General features: G+C 55.9%; 1 pseudogene; it reads left to right on the top strand.

The window, feature by feature from the left end:
• The first annotated feature begins 6,719 nt into the window (after nucleotides 1–6,719).
• Nucleotides 6,720–14,187, top strand: LOC134728936 (cell division cycle protein 27 homolog; annotated as a pseudogene).
• Nucleotides 14,188–17,500: the final 3,313 nt, after the last annotated feature.

Raw genomic sequence — 17,500 nt, forward strand, 5'->3', positions numbered from 1 at the left:
CACCGCCCCCCGCGCCGGGCTCACACCACAGACCCGCGAGACCCTTCTCGTCGCGCGCGCCCTCCCGCGAGGAGGCGGACGGCCCGACCCGCGCCCGGGAGGGACCGGCGGCCACGCGCACGCGCGCGCGGCCGGCGCCCGTGGGCGGCGGCGAGGCGGGGACGGCGCTCCGCCCGCCCCGCGGGGCGGCCCCGACGTTCGGGCGGCGAGCGAGAGGCGGACCGCGGCGCCCGGCCCGGGGACAGTCGCGCCGTGCGGCCGCAGCACCCGCGCACCGGTCCGGGTCGAGGGCCCGGAGCCCGGCCGAAGCCCGGCTCCGAGCCCCGCCGGCGGGCGCGGGCGCAGGGGTGGCACACGCCACACGACGGCCAAGGGAGGACGACCGCAGCCGGCCGGCGCGCCCGCCCCCACCCGGGACGAGGGACCGCGACCGGGGCCGAGGCCCCGGCCCGGGCCCCACCCCCCGACCCGGGGTTAAGGGCGAGCGACCGGCAAAGGCGGAGGTCGACCTGCGCCACACATCGCACGAACGCCTGTCCGGGAGGGACCACCGGGCCGCGCTCGGGCGCACGCGCGCGCCGAACGGGGCAACGCCACGCGGGGAGGACGCGCTCTCCCCCGACGCCGACGCCCGGGACGGACGCCTCCGGGAAGGGCCACGGCAGGCCCGGGAAGCGAGGCGCACCCGGGGGACGCGCCGACCCGGCTCGGAAGAGCGGGCCGGGAGAAGACGAGGGAGCACGGGCGAGGCCGAGGCGACGGGGAAGGCGCGAGAAAGGCGGCCGGCGGGGAAGGGGACGCCACGGGACCCCCTCGGGCGCAGCCGACCGCGGCCGGGACACACACGCGGGGGTCTCACCGCCGGCAGCCTCCGAGCGCGAAGGCGGCCCCGCGCGGCACCCGGAGCGGCCGACCGGCCCTCGGCGCTCCCCGCGGCTCCCCCCCACCACCGCCGCAGTCGCGGCCGGTCCCCCGGAACCCTCTCTTCCCTCGCACGCGCGCCACAGGCCGACCCCCGAAACCCTCCGGGAAGCCCACCGGGCCCCACGCGGGGCGCCACCGACCCGGTCCCGAAGGCGCGCGCCGGGGGACGCGGACACCGGGCCAACCAGTGGCCGGCGGCGGCGCCCCCACAAGGCGGTGCCGGGTTCGGTCCCAGACGGGGCCACCAACCGACGTCAAGCCGGTGAGCCGCTCGGGGAGAAGAGAGGATCGGCGGGCGGGGAAGAGGGCACAGACGGGCAAGGGCACCCGGGGGCCCCGCAGAGGCGGCGGCGCCTCGGGGAGAAACCTCAGGCACGGCCGGGCCACCAGGAAAACACGGCCGCGGGATCCCACCGCCACAGACACGAGGGCGGTCCCGCGGCGCCCCGCCTGGGACGCCGGACGGCCCTCGGCCCCCACCGAGACCCGCCTCGCGAGCCCCGGGGTCCCGCCACCGGGGGCCCCGAAGCGACCGCAGCCACGAACCCGACACGCCAGCACCACCATCGCTCGTGATTCTCTCGTCCATCCTCCGGCCCGGTCCCGCTCCGGGAGACCGGCGCGCCCCCACCGTGGGACGCTTTCCCAGGGCCAGGCGGCCCGACCCCGCGCCACGCAAACGCGGTCGTGGGCACCGGTCACGACTCGGCACACGGGAGCGGGCGGAGAGCCGACTCGCGGCGGAGGGGGTCACGCGCCGGACGGAACGCCGTGCGCGCACAACCCACCGCCCGCCGGCCGCCACGTCCCAACCCGCTGGGACGCCAGGGCCCGGCCCGGCGGGATCCTCCCCCGACTCGGAAGGGGGAGGCGCGGGCCACAGTAGGCGACGAGCCGCGCTCGGCCACCACCGCGGTGGCCGGCGGAAACCCTCGCTCTCCCCCCCGAACCCCGTCGAGGGGGAAGCGGAGGAGGGTCCTCTGCGAGCGAGTCGCTACGGCAGCGCTCCCATAACGGAGGCACAGACAGAGGCGGCAGTCCGGGGGATCCGGTACCCCAAGGCACGCCTCTCGGATCGCTAGAGAAGGCTTTCTCACCGAGGGTGGGTCACACTCCCCTACACGCCAGCCGCCCCTCCTCGGGCCCGCAGAGGCGCCGAGGGACGCCTGGGGAAGGGAGGGGGCCTGCAGTACGAGGAAACACCTGCGTGCGGCCACCTTGAGCGTTCGCGGTCAGGGCGGGGGCCCGGCCGGTGCGCGCGTGCGCGCAACCCCCACGAGGCCCCCCCGTCCACCCGCCTCCTTCCTTCCGAGGCAAAAGCACCCCCGAAGTCCACCCACACACAACCGGTCGGAGGCAGAACGGCAGCCCCTCGGCGGCCGGCCGGCGCACGCGCCACCGGCCCGAACCCACCGCGATCGCTCACACGGCCCGCGCGCACCCGCCAGAGGGGAGCACGGGACGTGCGCTCGCCGGACCAGGCGGACGCCCTTCCCCGCGTGGGAGGGGCGCGTCTCGTCTCACTCGACCGCCTCGAACCCCACACCGACGAGCTCCCTCAGGACCCACGCGCGGACACCGCGGCGGCGACCGGAGGAGGGGGCGCTGGGGGCGGGGACGACACACCACCGCTCGGCCTCGGGCACCTGAGGGACAACCCGGAGCGCTCCAGGAGCACCGCAGAGGCCCAAGCGGAGCCGACGCTCGCGCACACCCCCCCGAGAGGGCAGCACGACGGGCCGGTGGGACGGCACCCCCCACCGCCGCGGAGGGGGGCCGCCCGCAAGTCCACAACCACTGGAGGCGACAGCGAGGGGTGCCTGCCGCGTCAGAGGGCCCCGCCGACCCGCCCCGCGACGCAGAAGGCGGCGGGCGGGACGGCGAGGTCAGGCCGGGCTCCGCACCCCACACGCCTCCCCCACACGCGCCGCCCGCAGGCGGGGAGAGGAGAGACGAGGGGACCCCGCGGGGCGGAGCGAGAAGAACGGTCCCGTTCGCCACGAACGTCCGCCCCTCGCCCGTCGCGGCTCGGACCCGGCCCGGGAGAGCACGACGTCACCACATCGATCACGAAAGAGCCCCCCGGGAGCGGAGGTCGGCCGGCCGGCCGACGCCCCGCTCCGGGGAAGGGGCGGCGGACAACCCAGCGGAGACGAGAACGCCTGACACGCACGGCACGGAGCCAGCGGGGTGGGGTTGTCGCGGCCGCCCCGGGCGCCCGCAGCGGAGAGCGCACGGGGGCAGGGTGGCCCTCGCCGCCTTCCCCGCCGCCCCCAGGTGGGTCAGAGACCCGGACCCGGGCCGGCACCGGGAGTCGGGACACGCCCGGGCGCGCGGAGGACAGCAGGCCCGCGGGCCCCAGCGGGCGGCTCAAGCAGGAGCACGGCCGGCTAGCCGGGTCACCGGTAGGCCAGAGCCCCGCACGCACCCGGAGTCCCAACCTCTCCAGCGACAGGTCGCCAGAGGACAGCGTGTCGGCAATAACCCGGTGGCCCAAGATGCAGACTCGGAGTGAAAGATATACCTCCCCCGGGGCCGGGAGGTCGTGTCACCGACCACGCCGCCGGCCCAGGAAACGCGCGACACGGACACCTGTCCCCAAAAACGCCACCATCGCAGCCACACACGGAGCGCCCGGGGCCCTCTGGTCAACCCCAGGACACACGCGGGAGCAGCGCCGGGCCAGGGACGCCCTCCCGGCCGCCCGTGCCACACGCAGGGGGCCGGCCCGTGTCCCCAGAGCGGGAGCCGGAAGCATTTTCGGCCGGCCCCTCCTACGACCGGGACACACGAGGGACCGAAGGCCGGCCAGGCGCGACCTCTCGGGCCGCACGCGCGCTCAGGGAGCGCTCTCCGACTCCGCACGGGGACTCGCCAGAAAGGATCGCGGCAGAGGGACCGCGGCCCGGCCCGGGGACCGCTCCCCGGCACCCGGGGGACGGGGGCAGGACGGTCCCCGGCTCCCCACGGGGACTCGGAAACGAATTCGGCCGCCGCCTCAGACGGCCAGGATGAGCGCGGACGGACCCGCGACCGGGCCGGGAAGGGCGTCCCCAGCCTCCCGCGCCACGCGCGGCGGGTCCCCGCGGGTCGCGGCTCGGGCCTCGGGAGCCGCGGCGCGCTGGTCGACCGGCCCGGGCAGCCCCACGCCCGGCTCGGGCCCAGAAGCGCAGCGACAGCCTCCCCCCCACATAAACCTGCACGCCAGAGCTCTGACTCACAAGCGACGCGCCACAGCTCTGGCGCCACCGGGCCAGCCGGGCTGACGACCGCGGGCTTTCCGGAGCTCTGCACAGCTCACAGCGGGGACGGTCCCCTCCCTCGGCAGCTGCCACCGCAGCTCCGGAAGCCGAGAGCGCGATCTAAAAGCGGCCGCCAGATGGAGCCCGACGACCGCCGCGAACGTCAGCGAGACAGATCCGGATGGCAGGGCGGCCCGTGGACCGCAAAAGCGAAACCGTGAGCCGAGAAGCTCTTCCCGAGGCCGAAAACGCAGCCCCTCTGCCCCAACCCCACACACACGGGGCCCAAAACGCGTCTCTGCCTCGACCGCGACAGAGTCAGAAGACAACCCACGGCGCGTGGGTGTTCGGAGATGCATCTCGGAAGCAGGGAGGGAGGGAGGGAGGGAGGGAGGGAGGGAGGGAGGGAGGGAGGGAGGGAGGGAGGGAGAAAGAACACACAAGGACTCGGTCGCGGGTCGCTGCAGACACACGGAGAGGCAAAATGCATGGGCTCTTCCGGAATCCACGCAGAGACAGACGGGGGGGGGGGGGCGGGGAATGGGGAAAAGAGACAGATGGTGAAAGGGAAGGAGGGAGGGAAGGGAGCAGGGAGGGAGGGAGGGAGGAAGAAAATGGAGAAAAGAGAGACAATTTAAAAAACGTAGATACACAGAGAAAACTTTTGAAACACTCCATTTTTACAAGACAGACGGAAAGGAAAGAAACATGAAAAAGAGAGAAAGAATGAGGAAAGAAACGAAGGAAAGAAGGGAAAAAGAAACAGGGAGGAAAGAAAAAAGAAGGAGAGACAGGGAACGAAAGAGAAATAAAGCACGAAGGAGAAAAGATCAGAAAGAGAGAAAGAAGGAAAGGAAGAGAGGAAGAAAAACCTAAAGAAGGAGAGAAAGGAAGAAAGGAAGGAAGAAAAACGTAAAGGAGAGGAAGAAAGAAAACAGAGATAACTACGTACACTTGTTCATTTATTAACATAAATACAACGCTTTTCGTACGTAAGCGTAAACGTATTTGTGGACGATCGCTTCTCTATAGAGCGATGTGTATTTATTTGTATAGCAGAAACACCTACATCTATTATGTAGAAGTATGTTTCTATGCAATCGGTACGTGTTTACGAGACGCGAGAGTAGTAAATGCAAAGATATACGCATTGTCGTTTACATATAAATGTACAAAAATGTTTACATTAATAAATGTCAGTAAATACATGGAAACGAAAGAAATAAAAAAAAAAAACGAAATGAGTCAACAGGCCGGGCACGGTGGCTCACGCCCGTCATCCCAGCACTTCGAGAGGCCGAGGTGGGCGCATCACATGAGGTCGGGAGTCGGAGACCAGCCTGACCAACACGGAGAGACACGGTGTGCCTACTAAAAACACAGAACATCAGCCAAGCCAGGCGTGGGGGTGCCTCCCTGTAATCCCCGCTCATCAGGAGGCTGAGGCAGGAGAAGCCCTCGAACCCGGGAGGCGGAAGGTGCGGTGAGCCAAGATCGCGCCATTGCACTCTAGCCGTGGAAACAAGAGTGAAACTCTGTCTCAAAAGGACGAAACAGAAAGAAAGAAAGAAAGAAAGAAAGAAAGAAAGAAAGAAAGACAGACAGACAGAAAGCAAGCAAGCGAGAAAGCAAGCAAGAAAGCAAAAAAGCAGGAAAGAAAGAAAGAAAGAGAAAAGAAAGCAAGAAAGCAAGAAAAAAGAAAGCAAGAAAGAAAGAAAGAAAAAGAAAAGAAAGCAAGAAAGCAAGCAAGAAAGAAAAGAAAGCTAGAAAGAAAACAAAGCAAGAAAGAAAGCAGGAAAGAAAGCAAGAAAGCAAGAAAACAAGAAAGCAAGAAAGCAAGCAAGAAAGAAACAAAAGAAAGAAAGAAAGCAAGAAAACAAGCAAGCAAGAAAGCAAGCAAGAAAGAAACAAAAGAAAGAAAGAAAACAAGAAAGCAAGAAAGCACGAAAGCAAGCAAGCAAGCGAGCGAGCGAGCGAGCGAGCGAGCGAGAGAGAGAGAGAGAGAGAGAGAGAGAGAGAGGCTGGGCGCTGTGGCTCACGCCTGTCATCCCAGCACTTTGGGAGGCCAAGGCAGGCGGACCACCTGAGGTTGGGAGTTGGAGACCAGCCTGACCAACATGGAAAAACACCGTCTCTACTAAAAGTACAAACATCAGCCAGGCACGGTGGCCCATGCCTGTAATCCCAGCTAATCAGGAGGCTGAGGCAGGAGAATCGCTTGAACCTGGGAGGCGGAGGGTGCGGTGAGCCGAGATCGCGCCATTGCCCTCTAGCCTGGGCAACAAGAGTGAAACTCTGTCTCAAAAAAAAAAAAAAAAAAAAAGGAAGAAGAAGAAGAAAAAAAGAAAGTAATGAAAGAAAGAAAGAAAGAAAGAAAGAAAGAAAGAAAGAAAGAAAGAAAGAAAGAAAGAAAAGGCAAGGCCAGGCAAGGCCAGGCAAGGCCAGGCAAGGCAAATCTACCTGCTTTCCCTACATCTGGGGAGAATCGGGAAAGTCCCCAACAACAAAAAGGCCTAAAGTGGAGCTGCCATCTGTCAAACCCGAGCGGAAGAGTCCACGCGGGTTAAAGACACGAAGAAAGACAAGGAAACCATCGACCGAGGAGAAGAACAATCTGGCCCAGCCAGGGTCTGTCTCCTGAGGTTGTCTGGGCAACCAGGGAATGGGACGGAGGGAGGGCGGGCCTCCGAGACTCCGTCTCGAAACATAAATCATGATAATAAAATAAAATTAAGTTAAAAAAAAGAAATCACGCATAATTCCTAACGTGTTTGATGCCTCGAAAGGCGAGAGGCGTACGTACGTGTATGTCACGGTGGGGTTGTTTTTTGTTGTTGTTGTTGTTGTTGTTGTTGTTGTTGTTGTTGTTGTTGTTTTTTCTTTTTCCCCGGAAACTCACTTTTTAATTATTTTGTTGCATTTCATTTTCATTTTCATTTTTTTGAGACGGAGTCTCGCTCTGTCGCCCAGGCTGGGGTGCAGTGGCACGATCTCGGCTCACTGCAACCTCCACCTCCCAGGTTCAAGCGATTCTCCTGCCTCAGCTCGGCCTCCCGAGTAGCTGGGATTACAGACAGTACAGCACAGCACGGCGCCCGGCTAATTTTGTGTATTGTGAGTAGAGACGGGGTTTCACCATACTGGCCCTGTTGGTCTGACCGCCTCTTGATCCACTGGCCTTGGCCTCCCAAAGTGAGGGGGTGACAGGCTTGAGCCACCGCGCAGGGCCCATTTATTTTATTGTATTGTATTTATTTATTTATTTTAATTTATGTATTTATGTATGTATGTATTTATTTATTTATTTTTGAGACGGAGTTTCGCTCTTTTTGCTCAGACTGGAGTGCGATGGCGCAATCTCGGCTCACCGCACCCTCCGCTTCCCAGGTTCAAGCGATTCTCCTGCCTCAGCCTTCCTAGCAGCTGGGATTATAGGCATGTGCCACCGCGCCCGGCTAGTTTTGTATTTTCAATTGAGACGGGATTTCTCCATGTTGGTCGGGCTTGTCTCCAACTCCCGACTTCAGGTGATGCGTCCACCTCGGCCTCCCAAAGTGATGGGATGACAGGCATGAGCCACCGCGCCTGGCCTATTGTATTGTATTGTATTGTATTGTATTGTATCGTATCGTATCCTATCCGATCGTATCGTATGGTATTTTATTGCATTGCAATGGATTGTATTGACTTATTTTATTTAGTTAGTTACTTTCGTGTTATTTTATTTATTTATTTGTTTGTTCGTTTTTGCCTGATCAAAGGTCAATCAGACCCAGTCGTCAAAGTGGCGGTTTCCTAGGCAACAAAGGAGGGAGGAACATGGAGGTGGGGGCGGGGGCGGTGGAGAAGACACAGTTGCCCCAGGCTGTGCGCAGGCGGCCTGGTGCTCCCTTCCTCTGTGAGGCCTCCGTTTTCAGAGTCACAGTGACCGCTAGGTGATGCCCGACGTCTGCCAGTGAGAGTGTCAGCCCGGAATGAATTGGGATCCCCTGGGGACGGGGTGGGGGGAAGGATGGAGGCTCCCACAGCACAGTGGGTCACCGCGCCCTCCAAAGCGATCCCCACAACTAATCGACCAGGGCTCCTGGGGGGACGCAGCCTAAGTCCCCCACCCATCGGATCATCTGGAACTTCCGTCCAGAGACGAGAGACCGACTGGGAATTCTCTCAGCCAAGGTCCAAACTGAAAAGAATCACTGGCACGGACAGCAGGACTAAGGCCATTTCTAAAAGACTGGTTTCTGTGTTTTGGGTGAATCTGTGCATTTCTGTATCACAAAATGACTGACTTTGAACGTTACGATTTTTCTCCTCCTTACGTGTACGGTCCTGTGATAGACAGACCAGGGGACTCCTCAGCTCAGAGTCCGTGAGGCCAGAAGCTGACGTCCCAAATTTCTATTTAGAATGAATTTAAGCACGCCAGCCAAACGCTCTGCCGTGAAACTGTCTGTCGGGAAGACAAGCGGGGGAGGGGGGAAGGGGGGGTCCGGGCGCCGTAGGCTCGCGCCTGTCATCCCCGCACTTTTGGGAGGCCGAGGGCCGGTGGATCCCTCGGCCCAAGCCTTGGCAACACGGTGAAACCTCGTCTCAAAAAAAAAAAAAAAAAAAAAAAAAATTACAAAAACTAACTGGTTTCATAACCTGGACTCAAAGTTAATAAATAGATAAATAGGCCGGGGGCGGTGGCTCACGCCTGTCATCCCAGCACTTTGGGAGGCCGAGGTGGACGGATCACAGGGTCAGGAGATCGAGACCATCCTGGCTACCACAGTGAAACCCCATCTCTACTCAAAATACAAAAAGTCAGCCAGGCACAGTGGTGGGCGCCTGTAGTCCCGGCTACTTGGGAGGCTGAGGCAGGAGAATGGCGTGAACCCGGGAGGCAGAGCTTGCAGTGAGCCGAAATCGCGCCGCTGCACTCCAGTCTGGGCAACAGAGCGAGAGTCTGTCTCGAAAATAAATAAATAAGTAAATAAATAAATAAATAAATAAATGTAAATAAGTAAATAAATAGATTAAAATTGAAAACTAAAAAAAAGTAAAATAATTAAAAAAAAAAAAAAAAAAAAAAAACGTAGCCGGCCGGTGACGATGGCTCACGCCTGTCACCCCAGCACTTTGGGAGGCCGAGGCGGGCAGATCCACTGGGGTCGCCAGTTCGAGACCAGCCTGACCCACATGGAGAAATGCCGTCTCTACTAACAATACAAAATCAGCCGGGTGTGGTGGCCCCTGCCTGTAATCCCAGCTACTCAGGAGGCTGAGGCAAGAGAATCGTTTGAACGCGAGAGGTGGAGGTTGCGGTGAGCCGAGATGGTGCCACTGCACTCCAGCGTGGGCACCAAGAGTGAAACTCCGTCCGAAGGGGAAAAAAAAAATAAGGGCTGTATTCTGTTATTTTTGCTTCCTACCCTGACAAGAACATAATACAGCTGTTGTCTTTCTGCCTGCCTGCCTGCCCGCCCGCCCGCCTGCCTGCCTGCCTGCCTGCCTGCCTGCCTGCCTGTGGCAGGGCCTCATTCTGTCTTTCGCCCAGACTGGAGCGCAGTGACACAATTATGGCTCACTCACTGCAGCCTCAACCTCCCCAGGGTTAGGCGATTCCTCGAGGGATCCTACGGCCTCGGCCTCCCAAAGTGCTGGGGTTACAGGCGCGAGCCACCAGCACCCGGCCTGAGTTAATACATCTGGTCTCACTGCGTCTTAACCACGCACCCACGAAGAACTCAAGTCAAGAGAGAGTCGGCAAGAGACTCTCAGCATTCTCTCCCGAAAGCACGTGTGTCCCGAGCTCCTGTGGTTTCAGGTGGCCGCGCGTAGAGGAGAGATTTCCCATGTTTCCGGAGAGGTGCGAGCCACAGTCACTCGGGGCATCCGAGCACGAGATGGGGTTTCTGACAGCGACTGAAGGGCCAGGAAGGGCCAGAATCTGCCAAGGCCCGCATTCCAGGGTGGGGCCGATGGAACCCAAGGTAGAGGGAGTCAGCGGTCCGCACAGAGAGAGCTCCAGCCCTAGGCCCCACTGTGCAGACCGAATCAGAAGGAAGAGAGTCCTTCGTCCTACCTGCCACATCCCTCACATCCCCCCACTGAACTTGGGAGTGGATCCGTGTTCTAAACACGAGGTGACTCTCGGTTTGCAATGGATCACAAGGGGCCGGGCTTTCCAGAGTCGGCAGGATAAAGAAGTCATTCTGGCTCGGACTCCCCCATCCCACGGTAACGGTCGGTAACGGTCGCTGGTGACTTTAAATGAGCCGGGGCTGGCCGGGCCGGAGCCGCTATGGGGGTGGGGGGGGTGGGGGGGGGCGGTGCCTGAGGCACTGCAGAAAGTGGGCCTGAGCCTCGAGGATGGCGGTGCTGCAGGGACCCGTCCAGGCTGCTATATGGCAAGCACTAAGCCACTATGCCTACCGAGGTGCGGTTTTCCTCGCAGAACGCCTCTATGCAGAAGTACACTCAGAAGAAGCCTTGTTTTTACTGGCAACCTCTTCTTACCGCTCAGGAAAGGCCTATAAAACATATAGACTCTTGAAAGGACACAGTGGTACTACACCGCAATGCAAATACCTGCTTGCGAAATGTTGTGTTGATCTCAGCAAGCTTGCAGAAGGGGATCAAATCTTATCGGGTGGAGTGTTTCCTAAGCAGAGAAGCCATGATGATATTATTGTTCCTGAGTTTGCTGATTCAGCTCGCTTTCCCCTTCCATCGTTGGGACATGTATATTGCAAGACAGATCGGCTTACCAAAGGGTCAGAATGTGACCAAAAGAGCCTCCGTTGAAATCCTTTCCTCTGGTGTCCCTTTGAATCATGATGTGAAATAGGGGGGAAAAGCCAGATCCTGACCAAACATTTTGATTCACATCTCTAGAGAGCTTTAGCAACTGCCTGTCCAAGTGTTGTGCCAAAACACTGGGACCTCGTCCTAGCTTATGTCACAGACAGCCTGAGACCGTTCTTACGGAAACACCCCAGGACACCGTTGAATTAAACGGATTGAATTGAGAATCTTCCAATTCAAAGTACTCCTTGAATACAGACTCCCCAGTGTCTTCTATCGATTCAGCCGTCCTTTCACCTGATACTGTCCCACTGGGAACAGGAACTTCCATATGATCTAAACAGGTTCAACATAAACCAAAAACTGGTCGAAGTGTATTAGGAGGACCAGCAGCAGTTAGTCCATGAGCCCCAAGTGTTGGCATTTTGCCATTAGAAGCCCCAAGTCCCGGAGACGGATCCTATGGACAAAACTGCACTGGTATTAGACACCTTCTGTCATTGACGTGCCATCCACCGGAGCCCCTTCAAAAAAGTCTGTTGCCGGAATCGGCCAAACCGGAACACAGTCTGTCTTCTCGCAGAGGGGAAAGAGCCGAAAGGTAACCCCAATTCTCGCAAAAACACAAAGTTCTGGTGCGCCGACAAGGGCAACACCTCAGGTATTGAGCCCCACTATGGCATCTCCCCCAAACGCACCGCCTCGAAGAAATTCACGACTCTTGACTAGTGACAGCTCCACAACCGAGGAGAATAGGAGAAAATTAAAAGGGAAGTTTCCACCTAAAATCCCAAACAGAAAAACAAAAAGTAAAGCTAATAAAGGAGGAATAACTCCACCGAACATAAGTGATAGCCATGGAAGTGACAACATTGGACTCTTCCGTCACTCCAGAAGGGAAAATAGCCGCAATCGCGCCTCAGATTCAGGCTTTTAATCTACAAAAAGCAGCAGCGGAAGGCTTGATGAGCCTTCCTCGTGAAAGGGGGAAAGGTTATTCAGCTTTGTGTTCTCACCACGGCAAAGAAGCTGTCAGTATCTTGAGCCATCTAGCTTCTCACCACCGCAATACCGGTTGGGTACTGTGCCAAATTGGAAGGGCCTATTGTAAACTTTCAGAGTCCACACAAGCTGAAAGAAAATTCTCAGAGGTTAGAAGGATTGAGAATTACAGAGTCGAAGGCATGGAGATCTACTCTACAACACTTTGGCATCCTCCGAAAGATGTTGCTCTTTCAGTTCTGTCCAAAGACTTCACAGACAGGGATAAAACTTCGCCAGCCAGAGGCCTGGTGTGCTGCAGGGAACTGTTTCGGTCTGCAACGGGAACACGATATTGCGATTCAATTCTTCCAGAGAACTCTCGAAGTGGATCCAAATGATGCTTATGCCTATAGTGCATTAGGGCGTGAGCTTGTCTTCACTGAAGAACTGGACAAAGCATCAGCTTGTTTTCGAAATGCTATCAGGGTCAATCCCAGACATTGTAAGGCATGGTAAGTGGTAATGAAGTGTAAAGACAAAGCCCTATGGATGGCGCCGGTACTCGCTAGTTTTTCTGGTTAGATAGCTCTTTATTGTCACGAATTTGGTTAAAAATACTTAGGGATGGTACATAGTGCTGAATAACTTCTAACTAAGATGTTTCCTTATGAAACGTATGTCTTGAACAAACTCTGAAATGAACTCATGATCATAGAATACCAGATCCTTATACTCAACAGTTTCAGTCTTCTAGCAAACTTTTGCAGACGCTGTAGTTGTCTTTGGTTCGTGTATGTGTTTCTTTAGTTGTGTGACTGGATTTGTGACTTTTTCTTCGAGCACCGAAGTGGTGATGGGGACAAGGAGCGCTTGGGAGATTGGAAAGGAATAGCATAGTTCACTTATTGGAGAATAGAAAAATAGATGGAAACAACTCACGAGCTGCTGCTTTTTGACAGTGTTCCAGTTTACGGAGTTACTATGAAGAACTTCACGTGCCCTTTAATGTAGCGGTCTCTCTGTTTTACTCTTTTGTACTCGTGTATAAGTGGGCACATAGGAAATTACTACCTAGGTCCTATTGTGATCAACTGAATAAGACATGAAAAAGTGTGGTCCTACCTCTGCCTCAACAGCATACTCACCGTTGACATTTATTGCATTTTTCTGGACTGACTTCATAGTTTAAACGTCAAGAGAAGGCCGGGCGCAGTGGCTCACGCCTGTCATCCCAGCACTTTGGGAGGCCGAGGCGGGCGGGTCACGAGGTCAAGAGATCGAGACCATCCGGGCCAACACGGTGAAACCCCGTCTCTATTAAAAGTATGAAGATTAGCTGGGCGTGGTGGTGGGCACCTGTAGTCCCAGCTACTCGGGAGGCTGAGGCAGGAGAATCGCTTGAACCCGGAGAGGTGGCGGTTGCAGTGAGCCGAGATCACACCATTGCACTCCAGCCTGGGCGACAGAGCGAGACGCCGTCTCAAGAGAAATACATTAAAAAAATAAATACATACATAAGTAAATATCAAGAGAAAGTATAATTCTGAAGTCATAACCCTGTGGTAGTTATTCTGTCAGATACGGTGGTCTTTGGGGTGACTTATTACAGCAGTGGAGTTCTATCATTTGATTTGCTTCTAAATCTGAAGCATTATATTACGGAAACATTTTTTGATTTGCGAATATGTTGTTGAATGGATCATATCTCATTTTGCTGTAGTAGTTACATGGCCCGAAAGATGGCCAAAAAGATAGTGCCAGCTACTGCTGACCAACGCAACAATCAACTTGCCAATACTGCCTTCTCTTCCGATGGCTATGTTCTCCGTCCTATTTTAAGAACTCAGTTCTTCATAAGACTTGTGTCGTTTTCGATTTTTTTCCCAAGTCTGGTTGATCCTTGTGTTGTGATGTTTTTAAATGTGTATTGTCTGTTCAGCTCTTTTGCAGGAGTCGCATTCTTAAAAAAATCTTAACCCTATCAAAAATTGTGTTTAAAGGAGGATTATTCAGATCGGCCAGCTTTGACTAGGAAGAGTGTAAATGCTGACGTATTTAGGTAGCTCTAAATACTGAGCAACTTTATTCTAACCACAAAATGGATAGCCTTTCTTTTGTCTTCACTTTCGCTATCATTAGCACAGTGTTTAATACCTTTTCTTCATCTATAACACAATTATAATGATATAGGAAGCCACTCAAATAAGGCAGACACGTTGCGTTGCACTTAAAAAAAAAAAAAGAAGAAGAAGAAGAAGAAGTCTCTCTGTGGCACAGAATGAGGTGTGGCTCGAATCTGGAATCTCCAGTGAAAACCAATGAAAGAGGGTGAAACCCCGTGTCTACTAAAAAAAAAAAAAAAAAAAAAAAAAAAAATGAGCCGGCCATGGTGGCGCTGAGACAGGAGAATCACTTGAACCCAGGAGGCAGAGGTTCCAGTGAGCTGAGATCACGCCGCTGCACTCCAGCCTGGGGGACAGAGCAAGACTCCATCTCAGAAACAAACAAACCCACCAAGCCAGTAAAGGTGTTTAATTCGATGGTGTCAGGCTCAGGTCTCTTGACAGGATACATCCAGCACCCGGGGGGAAACGTCGATGGGTGGGGTGGAATCTATTTTGTGGCCTCAAGGGAGGGTTTGAGAGGTAGTCCCGCAAGCGGTGATGGCCTAAGGAAGCCCCTCCGCCCAAGAAGCGATATTCATTTCTAGCCTGTAGCCACCCAAGAGGGAGAATCGGGCTCTCCACAGACCCCACAACCCCCAACCCACCCCACCCCCACCCCTCCCACCTCGTGAAATGGGCTCTCGCTCCGTCAGGCTCTATTCACACCGTGTGCTTTTGGAACCTCCAGCGTGTGTGCGTGGGTTGCGTGGTGGGGTGGGGCCGGCTGTGGACAGAGGAGGGGATCAAGCGGCGGTGTCCCGCGGGTGCCCGGGACGTGGGACGTGGGGCGTGGGTGGGGTGGCCAGAGCCTAGGGAACTCATCGCCGGTCAGGACGTCTCCCCTCCTGGTCCCCTCTCTGACCTACGCTCCACATCTTCGCCGTTCAGTGGGGACCTTGTGGGTGGAAGTCACCATCCCTTTGGACTTTAGCCGATGAAGGCCGGGCTCCCAAGAGTCTCCCCGGAGGCGGGGTCTTGGGCAGGCTCACAAGGATGCTGACGGTGACGGTTGGTGACGGTGATGTACTTTGGAGGCCTCGGGCCAATGCAGAGGTATCCATTTGACCTCGGTGGGACAGGTCAGCTTTGCGGAGTCCCGTGCGTCCTTCCAGAGACTCATCCAGCGCTAGCAAGCATGGTCCCGACGATCCCAGCTCCCAGCAGAGGCACTTTTGTTCACACAGGATCCTGGGCAGGAAAGTTCTCAGCAGGCTTAGGCCTCCTAGCCAAAAAGCCAAAACCACTTCTGGGATTTTTTTCGAAGAGCCAGTGGTTCCACAAGGGGCCGTGGGTAGTTGTGGAAATGGAGAGAAGTGTTTGCACATACATATTGGAGACAGAACGGACAGGGCTCGGTCACAGATCACTTAGGACACGGGCAGATGCACATTGAGAAAACTCTTCCGGCATCCTAGGGGAACAGAGGTACGATTTTTCGAGACAGTCGAGGGAGAAGCCACACCAGATTTTAGGATTGGATCTTTATTCCTATGTAGTTTCTATGAGGTATCCAAGTCCAGAAATCAACTCGCCAGTTCTGTACAGCATTCTGTAGGGAGATCAAATCTGGGATGTCAGAAGTTAAGAATTCGGGCCTTGGTGAGGGATTAGATTAGATGTACTTGAGCTTATTTTGCAAAAAAAAGAGAGGGCGGGAGATAGCGAGAGCCAGAGCCAGAGACCGAGACAGACAGACAGACAGAGAGAGAGAGAGACAGAGAGACAGAGACAGAGAGACAGAGACAGAGACAGACAGAGAGAGACAACGATACACAAAGAGGGAAAGACAGAAAAAGAGAGAGAGAGAGACAGATAAAGAGACAGACGGAGAAAGACACAGATGGTCAGAGACAGAGAGAAACAGAAAGAGAGAGAAACAGAGACAGGAAGGGAGAGAGACAGGCAGAGAGAGAGAGACAAACAGACAGGCAGACAGACAGGCAGAGAAAGAGTAAGACAGAAGGCAGACACACACACCCCCCCACACCCCCCCCACACACACACAGAGAGAGAGAGAGAGAGAGAGAGAGACAGAGACAGAGACAGACAGAGAGACAGAGAGAAAGAGACAGAGAGAGAAAGACAGAGAGAAACAGACAGAAAGAGAGACACAGACAGAGACAGAGAAACAGCCGACAGGGGGGAGAGAGAGAGAGAGAGAGAGAGAGAGAGAGAGAGACAGAGAGAGAGAGAGACAGAGAGAGACAGACAGACAGGCAGAGAAAGACAGTAAGACAGAAGACAGACACACAGAGAGAGAGACAGAGAGACAGAGACAGAGAGAAAGAAAGACAAAGACAGAGAGAGAGAGAGAGACAAACAGACAGACAGGGAGAGAGACAGAGAGACTAAGACAGAAGACAGACACAATGAGAGAGACAGAGACAGAGAGAAGGAAAGACAAAGAAAGACAGACACGGACAGAGAGAGACAGAGAGAAACAGACAGAAAGAGAGAGAGAGAGACACGCAGAGAGAGAGTGAGAGAGACAGGCAGGCGGAGAGAGAGTAAGACAGAAGACAGACAGAGTGAGACAGACAGGCAGAGAGAGACAGAGAGAAAGAAAGAGAGAGAGAGACACGCAGAGAGAGAGAGTGAGAGAGACAGGCAGGCAGAGAGAGAGTAAGACAGAAGACAGACAGAGTGACAGAGACAGGCAGAGAGAGACAGAGAGAAAGAAAGAGAGAGACAGACAGACAGAGAAAGACAGAGACGGAGAGAGAGACACAGAAAGAGAGAGAGAGACAGAGACAGAGAGAAACATACAGACAGGGGGAGAGAGAGAGAGAGAGAGAGAGAGAGAGAGACCGACAGACAGACAGGCAGACAGGCAGAGAAAGGGAGTAAGACAGAAGACAGACACAGTGAGAGAGACAGGCAGAGAGAGAGAGACAGAGAGAAACAGACAGGCAGAGAGAGAGAGACACAGAGAGAGAGAGAGAGAGAAGACAGACAGAGAAAGAGAGAGACAGAGACAGACAGAGAGACAGACAGAGAGACACATATTTTATAATGCTTTTGATCACATAAACGGTGGCCGGGGTATACTTTGAAAACAACGACAACAACAACAACAACAACGACAACGACAACAGCAACGACAACAACAACGACAGCAACAACAACAGCAACAAGAGCAGCAGCAGCATTCGCCTACGGATTTCTAGAAAATAAGATGTCATGATGAAGTATATAGTAAACATCAACCGGCTCTCACTGCACGTTGAGAGATTCACAAAAGCGCTAGTTAACAACAGGAAAAAACAGCAGCTAACGTGTCTTGGGGGAAATAGACGTCTTCCTGAAAACTGGGGATTTCTACTTCACCTGAAAAGAAAGACATACGAGAAAGGAAAAACACGAACAAAACAAAACAAAACAAAACAAGCCAACAAA

The sequence above is a fragment of the Pan paniscus genome, chromosome 15 (assembly GCF_029289425.2).
Source record: "Pan paniscus chromosome 15, NHGRI_mPanPan1-v2.0_pri, whole genome shotgun sequence".
NCBI lineage: Eukaryota > Metazoa > Chordata > Mammalia > Primates > Hominidae > Pan > Pan paniscus.